At 40.2% G+C, this 14247-nt stretch overlaps 1 long non-coding RNA gene across 1 annotated transcript; it reads left to right on the plus strand.

Annotated features, from left to right (window-relative positions):
- Positions 1–481: 481 nt before the first annotated feature.
- On the plus strand, positions 482–10849 carry LOC123288020 (uncharacterized). Its single transcript, XR_011503167.1, has 3 exons — positions 482–1790; positions 4504–4647; positions 10634–10849. It is a non-coding gene; the product is annotated as an uncharacterized lncRNA (long non-coding RNA).
- The last annotated feature ends 3398 nt before the right edge of the window (positions 10850–14247 follow it).

The raw sequence follows: 14247 nt of genomic DNA on the forward strand, positions 1-14247 counted from the left end.
TGCTTCCTCGTTCTCCACTAAGCAGCAGTGGTGCCTACATTTCCTGTGGAGCCAGTACTAAGCAGAGCTGGAGATGATCCCTGTGCCCTCGGTTCCTCAGACTCCAACAGTGGAGAGTGAATCATCATATCACCCCTCCATGGCCTTGATCCAGCCCAAGATACCATTGTCAAAATCCAAAATTCTGGGTGATTGCTTCCCTTAAGATAATTATAACGTTTTTTTCCCCCATTATAGAGATACTAATTGTTTATTTCAGAAAATCAGGAAAACATGGAAAAGTCAGAAAGACTACTTATATCCCCACCACTGTTGAACATTTTGGTGTATTTATCTCCAGATTTGGAAAGGTAATTCTATTTTCATTTGCTTAGGTTTGCCACTCTAGCAAGGACTGTAATACAGAGATGATACTATATTTGCATCTGGCTTTTTTGATATAATGTCTTAATGTCAGCATTTTCCTACATTAATATAAACTCTTGCTAAACATTTAGTGGCTGATATTTAACTTTTTTTTATCTCAAGGCTATACTGCCTTTTTTTTTTTTTAACTTCCTGGTACCTTCTAAAGGAAAAAGGCTGATGAAAATAGAAAGTTCAGAAGGCTATTGATCTCCCAGTATTTCCTGCTCAACCAGAAATTCAAGCACCGGAAATCTCCTTAATCTCTCTAATTGTCTAGTAGGTTCGTCCTTTGTTAAACCTATTTCTTAACGTGGTTCTGAGGATTAAATGAAATAATTAGCAGTAAATTCCTACACATTCCTGCAGAAGGTTGGCACTCAAATTGGGTCAGTTTCCTCTTCTCTATGACCTCTGCAATTTAAGAGCAACAGCCAGGTCAGTCCCAGGGAGCATAGATCAGTAAATGACAAGGGAACTCCAGGATCTCCTACGTCCACACTCTCACTTGTCAAATCAAAACCTTGCTCAGAGCTCCATGGCTTAGCAGAGCCATAGAACCAGAAGCCACTTCTCTGACTTCCAAACTGAATTTCTGCTCTTACCTGGTATTACAGATAAAATGAATTTATCAGTCATTCAGACATTCACAATTGAGAGCTTTACAAGGAAGTTCTTAATCAGCATCTATTGTATCATCCCGGAGTGACAAGTTATTTTGCTCTCATACAAATCTTTTTGATGGGAGCGGCAGGAAGCAGGGAAGAAGTGGAGGTGCTAGGAAATTGTGGAGTGGTCTCCTCTGTGCCAGCCTGGGGAGAGACCGGGTGAGGGGAATTCCAGGTTGAAAGTGAAAAGGGCAGTTCTTGACCAAGTCATTCTGGCCTATTTCAGGCCTCATGCCAGCTTCCCTTTTATGCATTTGTGAGATTGATGGAGAAGATATACAGTACCTGGCATATCCTGGCCTATTCACATGTCCACTGGAGAACTGGCCTGGAATCCAAGATAGAAATAGAAAGGCAGCTATTGCGCCACTATTGTGCCTCCTGGGTAGGCCTGGGTCACCTTAAAAGACAAAAGACATGTTCCTGGTGGCCTGTGGGTAAATATTACTCTTTCAGAGAGGTGCAGAAGGAAACCCTGTCCCACTGCCTGGGGCCAGGATCCCCTGGGGAGTCCAGAGCATCGAGAAGAACTGACCCCGGGGAAGCACAACACTGGGTTGGAGTCACCATATATTTCAGGCCTCTGATCCCTCACCTCTAAAAAGAAGATTCTCCTTAGACTTGTGTTTCTTAGCTCATGTTGTTTCACGGAACAAATTGTTAAAGCAGTTCTCTTGAGAAGAGGGTGTTCAATACAGAGCTGGAGGGGCAGTGGAGGTGAGTCAGCGCGGGGCAGCTGCAGGAACGTCCTCACCATCTTGGGAGCTCCACTTCCTTCTCTGTGGCTGCTCCAGGCTCCTCTCTCTCCTTCCAGCTTCTTTGGTCTCCACCCTGCATCTTTGCTGCTCCTGAATAACTCCTGCTTGCTCGTGGCTTTCAACTGCCATGGCCCCAATTCAAGTTCATCCCATCATTTTACTTTGAACTCCACTACCAACTGATTAGTTCTGTGTGTCTCTTACTTCACATTCCTAACAGAAAAACTTTGATTGACTCAGTGTTTAGGGGTTGAATTGTCTCCCCCAAAAGGATATATTCAATTCCTAACCCCTAGTTCCTGTGAATGTGACCTTATTTGGAAATAGGATCTTTCCAGAAGTAATCAAAGTTAAGATGAGGTCATACTGGGTTACAGCGGGCCCTAAATCAATATGACTGGTGTCCTTAAAGGCAGGGGTCAAATTTGGACACAGGAAAAAAAGACGCAGAGGGAGAACCCCATGTGACAACAGAGGCAGAGATTGGAGTGATGCATTTAGAAGCCAAAGAAGAAGGATTGTTGGCAACCACCAGAAACTGCAAGAGGCAAGGGTTCTTCTCTTGTGCAGTTGGAGCTTGATTTCAGACCTCCAGCCTCAGAACTATAAGAAAACAAATCTCTGTCGTTGTAAGCCACCCAGTTTGTGGAAATTCATTATGGCAGCCTTAGGAAACTAATACACTCAGCCTATCTTTTGGTGCCAGGCCAACCTCAGAATGTGGCCACCTCAGGTGGGATGCTCACTCTTTGCCCAGTCCGTTTTGGCCGAGAGAGTCAGGGCAATGGCATCTAGTAGCGGCCACTTAGACATCAAGGCTGTAAGCAGAGCAATTTCCTGTAGGAGGAGGCATGAGTGTGGATAGATGTTTGCTGGTGTGACCTCTCCATTACTAATTAGGTGGCTTTTAAATTAAGTTGCCTTTCTAAAGATGCACACTGCCCAGGAGTGCATGCCTTCTCTGGCTGTGTTTCAGCCCAAGGGACATTTTGTTATTGTTTTTGTTTGCCAAAGCAGTATTTTCAGTACAAATTATTTTCCGTCTGCAATTCCCAGGTGATAGTTTCTTCAGATGAAAAATATATTGGTTACTGTCCAGACCTGCTCTTGTTCCCAGGTGAGCCCGGTGAGCAGCGCCACCCACACTGGCCAGCACCGAGGCAGAATGGCTCTGGGCCAACCTTGAAGGCATGTTTACCTGATACAGCCAGAGGCAGTTAGCATTTTAAGGTGAACTAATGATCTTAGGAAAAATTGAATAGAGCCAAGAGTCATATCAAGTGAGATAAACAAAAAAAAAGAAGCAACATCTATGGCCCAAAGGCTTGAAAGCTTGATGGACCCAAGAGACGAGAATGAGGAAGAAAGCAATTTAAAACCAAGTCCATGAATGACGAGCGTGCGCAGGATTTTGTCTTTCCTGCCCGAACAGTGTTTGCTTCTGGAACGGTTATGGTATCTTAGCACAGAGCAGACCACCAAGATTCTCTACTCCTCAAAAATGCTTTGTTTGTGGAGTTAACTTTTGTCTTAACGAAGAAACCATTTTCATATATTAGAACTTTATATTTATGATGATAGCCCTGAATATTTGTTTAAAAAACTGATTCTTGACTTAAGAACAAAATCAGAGACTGATTTTCTTACTGACAGAATTGGCTAGGGTTTAGCTTTGCCATTTATCCAAATATAGTCTGGTGCCTTGTGTGTTTTAAATCACTTGTTTCCATGAATATAAAAGTTATACCTATTCACTGTAGAGATTTAGGATAGAAACTTGTTTTAAAAATTTTTTAGGGTCTGATGCCTATAGTGGTTTAGGAATGGTTCTTACAATCAGATCTCTGCTTAAGGTCTGTCCTGTTAGTGCATTGCTTTCCACTCCCTGAAACTCTAGGTTAGCTCAAAACTTAGCGTTGTTACCCCTCCAGGGAAGCACTGTTTTTACTCACCCTGGTTCTTCTATTAAGACAACGCTGCAAAATTTGTCAAATTATAGGAATATCTTACATTGCTTGTGCATACACATTTATGAAAAACCTTGGGAAAGATCCCCACATGGAGTCTGAGATTCCTTGACCCCATCCATCAGGAATGCTTCGTTTTCTCTGGGAAGTAGATGGGTTTAGCAGACTCTGATTATTGTCTATGGTTCTTAAGCAAGATCAGCATGCTGCCTCTTAGAGGTCACTGCATTTCTACAAGATAGGGGATGTCTGCAAATTTCCTGTCAAAAGTCCCTCCTTGTTTAGAAATAGTCCTTGCTTCCTTTTAATGTTTTCATCTTAAAAATAAGAGAAAACTGTCTCTTTAGTGCCTCCTATGAGCTGACAGATATGTGTTATCATGGCCCTGGGGAAGTTATAATAAGATCTGTAGCATTTTTACTCCAACATGTACCTCCCATGTAAATGGGCACTTGTTTACATCCACAGAGGCATGGCTGTGCTGGAGGACAACTGTGGCACTTGGAGTTATGAAAAACCATCACTGACCTGTGGCCTTGAGCCACTTGTGTAAGCCCACAGCTAGGCTCTTGCCCATCAGTGTTCTGACTCTGATTCTACCTCCCGTCTATAACACCTGAAGGGGGTAGGTGGTGGCAAGCATTTTTTTCCGGTGTGCATTCCACTGCTGCATCCAGGGTGGTCACCCCATACTCCATACCACAGGTTCAGCACTCTAGCGATGGCTGCAGCTGTCTCCTCTGAGAGCTTCTGAGACCATTGCCCCACAACACAGATGAGTCCTTCTGATCAAGATCTTCCCTTGCCTTCCATTGACGTGGTGACACCATACTCTCCTAGGTTGAAAAGGTAAATAAAGAACATTCCTTGCATGAATGGGACTGCCTTTCTAGCTTTGCCTACAAGTCCTTCTCCTATCCTCCCTTTTGGTAGTGGTGTATGGAAGGAAATGATGCAACATTTGATCAACATCAAAAGAGATCATATTCTAGAAATGCAGTGTTTACAGCCTAAGGAGTTCAAGGGAAGACACAGTTGGAAGACATGTTGTTCTACATTTATGCTATAAAATTCTAAATGACAAATTTTACATGACCAGAAAATGAGTCATCATTCACATTTTCCCACATACGCTGGGTGAGACTTGCATTTGTGGTCATCATTGACAAGCGTGATAACAACCTTTGAGAGAGTCATTGGAAGACACTATGCATGGGCAGCATGATGGATAATGCCATATCATGACTAATGATGCAATCATTAAATCATGATATCAGGGAACTGCAAAGTCTAGAATATATTGTTTCAATAGCAACAGTTTCTGAAGAACCATACCATTGTAAAAAATCAGTCAGGAATGGTGCATTTGACAGTAAAGAACATAAAGAGATGGTTCTTGAATCTGAATAGGGAGAGGTTACAAATAATCTTCATGTGCGCTGATTGGGTAACAAACAAATACATAAATACTGCTCTATCATTATTCTAGATCTTCATAGATAGATTAATAATGATGCCTCAAATGGGTCTATGAATTTTGTAAAATATTTTTAAATCAAACTGTTTTTATAGACAAGGATTTTTCAGAAAATATTTGCCCAGGGCCACATACACCCTACCTGTAGTCTATCTTCACTCATCTATTTGGGGAGAAAGAGGTGAAACATGAATATTCTTTGGTCTATGACCTTGATCTTAAACCATCCCTATAGTCATTCTTCATCTTTTTTGTATGCTCAGTCTCTCCCTCTCCTTTGCTTCTTCCCTTGTACTATTTACATAATCAAGTTCCCCTTTCGTAGTGTAATCTTCTCTGACATTTCTATCCCACTGAGTCACCATACTAATAAACTTTCTTTTCATCAGCACACTTATTGAAAGGATAATTCACAGCCTCTTCACTCATCTGCACTAATTTCTTGCAGTCTGCGTTCGACACCTGTTATTGTACCTTTTTTCCATTTCCTTCTGTAGGCACTGTCCATGTGTTTTTTTTTTATTATTATTATTCATAAGTAAGTCAGCATTGACCCCTCTTATGAATCTCATATGTACATTTCTGCCTGCCTACTAGACAGCTTCTCCCTGAAGCCCTCATGGTTATTCAAACTAGACAAATTTAAAAGCAAATCTACTGTTAAGCCCCATGCTTTACTACTCCCATCTTCCACCCTCACTAAAAATGCTACTGCTGACTTTACTATTTTGGTGGTAGTTATGGATATTTTTTCATCCTCCCTTTTCCCAAATCCTTCACCTCTGAAATGTTGCTAATATTTGTTTTAGTACTCATTCCTGCTGGCTTGGGAGAATGCAATTGTTTTTCAACCAGTATTTTCATATCTAGTCTCTTTTCTTCTTTTGCTCCATTCTTCACAAAGATAATTAGTAATATTGATCATCAATTAATAATTGTTTCCTCTTGCTGCATTAGAGATAATTGGGATACAGAAAAAGTTTCCATTGAATTCTAAGATATGTCCCAAGGAAGACTCATTGAAATGTATCCTGTAGTTCAAAATTAACAAGAAGAGTTGAAAGTGGAGAAAATCCCCAGGAAATAGAAGGAGAAAAAGACAAAGAAATGAAAAGAGCAGAAAAAAGATGGGAAAAGCAAGAGATTAATCCAGCAATCCACACAGTATCTCTAACAGGAGAAAAGAGCAGAGGAAACAGAGGGAGTGACACTTAAATGAGGAACGCCTCCTAGGAGGTGACCCTGGGCTTGAGACGGTTACTTGCAGCTCTCCAGAGTGGTGTCAGCCTGTGTGGAATGCCCCCAGGCCAATTTGGTCACTTGGCAGATGTCAGTTTCTTTTTAGAGATTATCTGTAGAATCTAGCAGAGGAGATTCAAAGGTATTAAGTCAGTTATTAGGTCAGAAACCTCAGTAACAGATAGTAAAAGATAAAGGAGACAAATCTGAGAGTAAAATCTGCTAATAAAGTTATCTATGACCAAACAGACACAAATAATCCTGCAACGGTTTATTGGAATTTGGGAGAGGCCTCTCTCCTTTGCCTTGAAGGGCACGAGACAACAATGTTAATGAAAATCTGAGCAACATCACACTGTGACATTGCAGCGTGAGAGGACTTGTAGGTGACTCTGATGGCGGGGCGTGGGGGGGGCGCAGCTGGATGAAATCTTCTATTAAGGACCAGCAGGTATAATGCCTCCATTAAAGCCCCATTAGCATAGATACCATAAAATTTGCAAGTTCTAGTAAATTTATACAGTTGTGCTACCATCACAATCAAGCTTTACAATATTTCTATTGCCCGAAAAATTTCCTTCATGCTAACATGCAGTCAGTCCCATTGCCATTCCCATCTGCTTTCTGTCTATCATTTTGCCTTCTCTAGAAATTTCAGGTAAATTGAATCATTCACAATATGTAGTTGCCTGTGTCTGAATGTTTTTACTTAGCATAATATTTTTGAGATTCATTCATGTTGCTGCAAGTATGAGTAGTCAGCTCCTTGTTATTGCTGAGTGGTATTCCATGTCTGGATATACCATAGTTTGTTTATTTATTCACCAGATGCTTGGACGTTTGATTGATTCCAGTTTGGGGCTAATATGACAAATGCTGTTATCAACATTCATGTACAAGTCTTTGTGCAGACATGTTTTCATTTCCCTTGGGTCAAGACCTAGGTATGGAATTGCAGGGTCATATGGTATACCTATGTGAAACTTTTAAAGAAATTGTCAGACTATTTTCCAAAGTGACTCTACCATTTTACATTCTAATCACTTCCAATTTCTCCACATCCTCACCAACACTTGGTATTCAAAGTCCTTTTTGCTATAGCAAACCTAATAGGTGCAAAGTGGTGTCTCCTGACTTTAATTTGCATTACCTAATGACTAATAATATTGAGCATATTTTCTTGTGCTTTTTAGCCATATGTATATTTTCTTTGGTGAAATTTCTTCTCCAATATTTTGCTAATTTTAAAAATTAGATTGTCTTCTTATTATTGAGCCAAAAAATTCATTATACTAGAAGCAAGTCCTTTATCAGATATCTGACTTATAACTACTTCCCCAGTCTGTGGCTGTCATTTCCTTCTCTTAATGGGATCTTTTAAAAAGCAAAAGTTTCCCATTTTAGTGGAATCCAGTTTATTAGTTTTTTTCTTTTATGTATCATGTTTTTAGTATCTAAGAAATCTTTGTCTATCACAAGATCATAAAGGTTTTTTCCCTGTTACCTTGTAGAGTTTTCTAGCCTGAGCTCTTCCATTTAGGTCTATGAAGCATAGTGAATTAATTTTTGAGTCTGGTTTGTGATAAGAGTCTCAGGCTTGGCTGTTTGTTTGGGTGTTTTTGGCATATTCATATAGAATTGTGCAGCACAGAGAGCTAAAAATATTATCCTTTCAACACTGAATTGCCTTGGCACCTTTGTCAATTATCAGTATACCATAAACGTGTGGGATTATTTCTGAACTCTCTGTTATGTTCCTTGAATCTAGGTCTATCTTTATGCCAATACCACATTGTCTTGATTACTGTAGCTTTACAGTGAGTTTGATATTTGTTCTTTTTAAAAACTATTTTAGCTATTCTAGGTCTTCTGCATTTCCATATACATTTTAGGATTAGCTTCTCAATTTCTCCAAAAAACGAAAAAATAACCTGCTAGGATTTTGATTGGGATTGTGTTGAATCTGTAGATCAATTTGGGGAGAATTGCAATCTTAACAATACAGAGTTTTCTCTTCCATGAGCATGATATACTATTTTATTCTTTTTGATGCTGTTAAAAATATACTTCTTTTCTTAATTTAATTTTCAGATTGTTTTTTGCTAGTATATAGAAACAGAATGGATTTTTGTACACTGATTTTGTATCCTATGACATTGCTAAACTTACTTAGTAGTTCTAATAGATTTTATAGTTTCCTTGGGATTTTCCACATACAAGATTATGTCATCTGTGAATAAATATAATTTTCCCTCTTCTTTTCCAATCTGTATGCTTTTACAGTCCAATATATATGCTTTACATTATTTTTCTTGCCTTGTTGCACTGGCTGGAAACTCTAATACCATGTTGAATAGAAGTGATATATTAGTCAGTGTTCCAGAGAAACAGAATCTATAGAATATATATAAAAATATTTTTATTATGAGGAATTGGCTCACATAATTATGGAGGCTGAAAAGTTCCATGATCTGCCATCTGCAAGCTGGAGACCTGGTGTAACTCTCATCTGAGGCCAAAGGCCTGAGAACCAGAGAAGCTAATGGTGTAAACTCCAGTCCCAGGGCAGGAGAAGACCAATGTCCCTGGTCAAGCAGGCAGGCAGGGAACAAATCCTTCCTTCCTCCACTTTTTGTTCTGTTCAGGCCCTCAATGGATTGAATTGTGTCCACCCACACTGGGGAGGGAGATACAGTTTACTGAGTCCACCAATTCAAATGCTGATAATCTGTTCCGGAAACACTCTCACAGACACACCTAAAAACTAATGTTTAATCTGGGCACCCTGTGGCCAAGTCGAGTTGACATAAAATTAACCATCACAAGTCGTTAGAGTGGATATCTTTGTCTTGTTCCTGATCTTAGAGGAAAAGCATTCAATCTTTCACATTAAGTATGATGCTAGCTGTAGTATTTCTGTAGAAGCCCTTTATCAGACTGAGATTTCCTTCTATTCCTAGTGTGTTAAAATTTTTTAATCATGAATGAGCACTGGAATTTGTCAAATGCTTTTTCTGCTTCATTGGGATGATATTTTTTTCTTTTTTCTTCTATTAACGTAGCGTATTGCATTAATTGATTTTTCCTGTTAAACTAACCTTGCATTCTGTGATACGCCTCACTTGTTTATGGTGTATAATTCTTTTTGTATTTTTCTGGCTTTTTTTTTTAATAAGATTGGCACCTGAGCTAACATCTGTTGCCAATCCTTTTTTTCCCCTCTTCTCCCCAATGCCCCCCAGTACATAGTTGTATATTCTAGTTGTGAATGCCTCTGGTTGTGCTATGTGGGACGCCACCTCGACATGGCCTGATGGGCAGTGCCATGTCCGCGCCCAGGCTCCAAACCAGCGAAAGCCTGGGCTGCTGAATTGGAGCGCGCGAACTTAATCACTTGGCCATGGGGCTGGCCCCATCTGGGCTTTTTTGTCAATATATTATTAAAGATTTTGCATCTATGTTCAAGAGTCTAGTTTTCTTTCCCTGTGATGACTTTATCTGGCTTTGGTATCAGGTTAATACTGACCTGATAAAATGAATTAAGAAGTGTTCTGTCCTCTTATGTTTTCTAAAAGAGTTTGTTTGGTATTGTTATTATTTATTACATAAATAGTTGATAGAATTCATCAGTGTAGCCATCTGGGTGTAGGCTTTTCTTCGCGGATATATTTTTTATCACTAATTTAATTTTTTTGCTTGTTATAGGTCTATTCAGATTTTCTGATTCTTCTTGAGTCACATTAGGTAATTAATATCTTTCTATGAATTTGTCCATTTCATCTAAGAGATGGGATGCTGAACAGCTATGCTTGATAATTCAGCAGGTTTTCTTAAAGAAGAGCAGAGTTGAACTTTTGGAGACGATTTTGTGTTGATGGTGGGGTCTAGCAGTAGATGGAACGTGGTGAAGGTCCTTCTCTTGGTGGAAGACAAAACTGCTACTTCAACGTTCGGGAAAGCAAAGGAGAGAGACAGTCATTAGGGGGACACTACTTTTAGAGGGATGTGTGGTTTCACACTGTTGGAGCAATAGCTCATATAGAGCTTTAAGTTTTCTGTTTTAGAGAGTAAATCCTTACTGTTGTCCTCAGTCTTCAGTAAATTTTTTTAAATCTTCAGCTTGTTTTTAGCCGTATTTTGGAGAGTTAGCAAAGGGGCACGGAGGAAAGTGGTAAAGAAGAAGAAGAAGGAAGAGGAGGAGGAGGAAGAAGGCAGCAACCCACAGAAGCAGAAGTAGAACAAGAGAACCTACAAGATGTCAGGAGGTGAGTCCTCGTGCAGCAGCAGCTCAGAAAATGGCAGAGGTGACAAGCAACAGCCAGAGAGAATCTGTGGACCAAGTAAGCATTCCTCGATGATTTCGAGATTACTTTGCAGAAGTAAGCTCAGTTAAAAAAAAAAAAGAAAAAGTTAGAGTAAGTGTCAGTACCAAACAAATCCAAAAATTTCAGTGGCTTACGACCACAAAGTTTACTTTTTACTCGCACTACCTTTTTATTGTGAGTCAGCTGGAGGGCTCCAATTCAAGTCACCCTGCCTCTGAGATCAAGGCTGAAAAAAAATGGAATTTTTGGAATCTAATGGGTACTTAAAAAGGGCCTATTTGATCACCTCAAGCATATCAAGACCGGGGACAAATTAGTCACACACCATTTTCCCGGTAATCATTGTTTACATTCCCCAGGGGATCAATGGAGTCAAGGTATAAGCTGCTCCTTTCATATTAAAAGCAATCAGATAAAATCACGTCATATAAAAATGTTCTCTTTCCCAAGGTTAATAATTTCATTTTTAAAAGGACAAGTTAACTCTCCTGGAGACACTGCTTATTACAAAGGAATAAATGGTAGTATTCCCCTGCTTATCCGCAGTTTTGCTTTCCCAAATTTCAGTCACCCGCAGTCAACCTCTGTCAATCGAGGTCTGAAAATAGTAAATGGAAAATTCCAGAAATAAACAATTCATAAGTTTTAAATTGTGTGCCATTCTGAGTAGCATGATGAAATCTCACACCACCCTGCTCTGTCCAGCCCAAGATGTGAGTCCTCCCTTTGCCCAGCAGATTCGCACTGTACGTGCTGCTCGCCCATTAGTCACTTAGTAGCAGCCTCAGTTGTCAGATTGACTGTAGCGATCTGTGCTTGTGTTCAAGAACCCTTATTTTACTTAATAATGGCCCCAAAATGTAGGAGTATTGTAGTGATGCTGGAAATTTGGATATGCCAAAGAGAAACTATAAAGTGCTTCCTTTAAGTGAAAAGCAGAGAGGAGAAAGTTCTCAACTTACTAACAGAAGAAAAATATTGTATGCTGAGGTTGCTAAGATCTATAGTAACTTTTACTACAGTATATTCTTATAATTGTTCTGTATTATTATCAGTTATAGTTCTTAATCTGTTATTGTGCCTAATATATAAATTAAACTTTATCATAGGGATGTGTGTATAGGAAAAAACATAGTTATATATAGGATCGGGTGCTATCCACGGTTTCAGGCATCCACTGGGGGTCTTGGAACATATCCCCCGTGGATACAAGTGGACTACTGTAGTAGAATTTCAGATAGCAATGACAGGTAGATAGAGAAGAATTTTTATTCTTTGGGGTGAAACTTTGGAACTTAGATCACACCAATAGATGATGCTATAACTTGCCTATTCAAAAATAAGCCCCATCCCGAACCAAGAACAGCAGCTAGTCAGGGGAGCTTAAGAAAAGAATATAAAAGAAGCATTTAAACCCCCGTTAATGGGTTTAGTGCACTTAGACAACTTACTTACGTCCAATTATTTTACTGTTAAATGTCTGTGCATCCAACCAACCAGAAAGCTTCAAAGCAGATTGACTAGTAGATTAATTCACAGCCCTCAGGAGGAAAGAGGGATTATTTAAAATGGGGTTTCCTTACTTCTTACCATCCTGCTTGGAGACTTATTCATAGTGAGACTGACATCTAAGGCGACCTTGTATGAAACCATATACCAACATATCATAGGAAATGGGCCTCGATGTCACATTGTGAGGGGGAACCCTACCTGTCAGGGTGATCTAAGCACTTTGAAAACAGCACAAGAACGAGACTGTTGGAAATATTCTGATGAATTAGTTGTATAATTCTTATTTTCTCCATATTTTCCTTTTTTTCTTATCTTCTCTACCCCCATCCCTGCTCCTAATAGGCTCTGTGCTCCACTATCTCTGACGGGGCGTGTAGAAGGGTGGGAAGCAGAGGCCTAGAGACTTCTTGGATTTGTTTTCCTGGAAGCTTTCATCAACTGAGGAGATCAGGGTTTGAGGGGAAGGGGCAAGAACACAGTGGGAAGAGACACTGAGAAGTGATGCCCCTGGCTTGAGGAGAAGAGGGATCTAGGGTCTCGGAGGAGCAGGGCCATGGTTGTGCTTCAGGGCAGAGTACTCAAGACGTGATAAGGCTGGAGGGACACGTCTGCATGCCAGGCCGAGGTGGAAGAATTTGTAGTCCTTCAGATTTGGTGGACCCAGAGTAGAAAAAAGATTCTGTGGACTCAGAGTAGAATGGAAGTAAAGAAAAGGACTAGGCCTGAATTTAATGCCAAGTTAGCTTCATGGAGACTCAGAATAAACACAAAATTAATATATTTTAAACACAGAGATGAGATTTTTCATATATCTGACTTTGTGAACTGAGGTTTATGTCAATGTGCAGTTATATTCTTCTCTAAATACAAACTGAAAGCTTGAGGCTTTGGGAGTATAATGGGTTTCTCACTAGAAAAATTTTTGATAAAGGCAAGGAAAGGAAGCAGGTTACAATCAAAGAATTACTTTTAAGGCTACTGAGCAGTCAACTAAAAGAGCATTTCTATTTTAGGGTTCTTCGACCTTTGGAGTGGGTAGCAGCCCAGCTGCTGTGACTGGAGGGATGCACAGGAGGAAGTCTTCTCTTCAGAAGATACCTTTACCACCCCTCCTGACTGCTAATAAATAGTTAATACATTTTGTTCTTGATTTTAAGCTTTGAAAACCTAGGTTTCAAAATAAAAATCATTAAAATGATCTTCACCGCAGTGGGTAGGATTTTCCAACCTTGCATCTCACTGAGAGACAGTTCCCTTCTAGTGGGAGGAGGAGGGTGCAGAGGTAGGAAGCCTCATCAGGAAGGACGATTGAGGTGGGCCCACTATCCCTGGGGCTGATGTGAGGGTGTGTGGAGTGGGGAAGAGGTTAGGTAAGCTAGGCCTCCAGAGCAGTGACTCTGTAGAGAAAGCCCTTGACGGGAGTCTCCTTAGAAAAATTAAATGATCCGTGCCCCAGAGAGCTGTTTCTAGCTATCTTCCCCATCCGTGGAAAGCAAGGCCAATCAGTGTTAGAGAAGCAAGAGACAATAACCAAGAGGAAGGTTATTGTCACTTGCCCTAGGCAGAAGCATCCCTTCCAGCCTCCTCCCCGGTCACAGAGCAGAAGTCACAGAGCTGGGGTGGGTGAGAGAGCAGATCACCAACTCCTCCATTCCCAGCCACCACTCAGCCTGTGCTGGTGGGGAGGGGCTAGGTTGAACATGATACTTGAAGTTTTATACGTTAAGATATTCATTGCACAGTAGATTGAAATTTTATAAATGAACATCACCAAAATATAAGAACTGGAATGAGATTGTTTTAATGATGGAAAACTTGTGGAGTTAGGTTGAGATATTGCTAAGTTATTCTGACAATAAATGGGTAGAAGCGGGGGACAAAGGAAGGGGGAGGTGA

Source organism: Equus asinus, chromosome 1 (genome assembly GCF_041296235.1).
Source record: "Equus asinus isolate D_3611 breed Donkey chromosome 1, EquAss-T2T_v2, whole genome shotgun sequence".
Classification (NCBI taxonomy): Eukaryota; Metazoa; Chordata; class Mammalia; order Perissodactyla; family Equidae; genus Equus; species Equus asinus.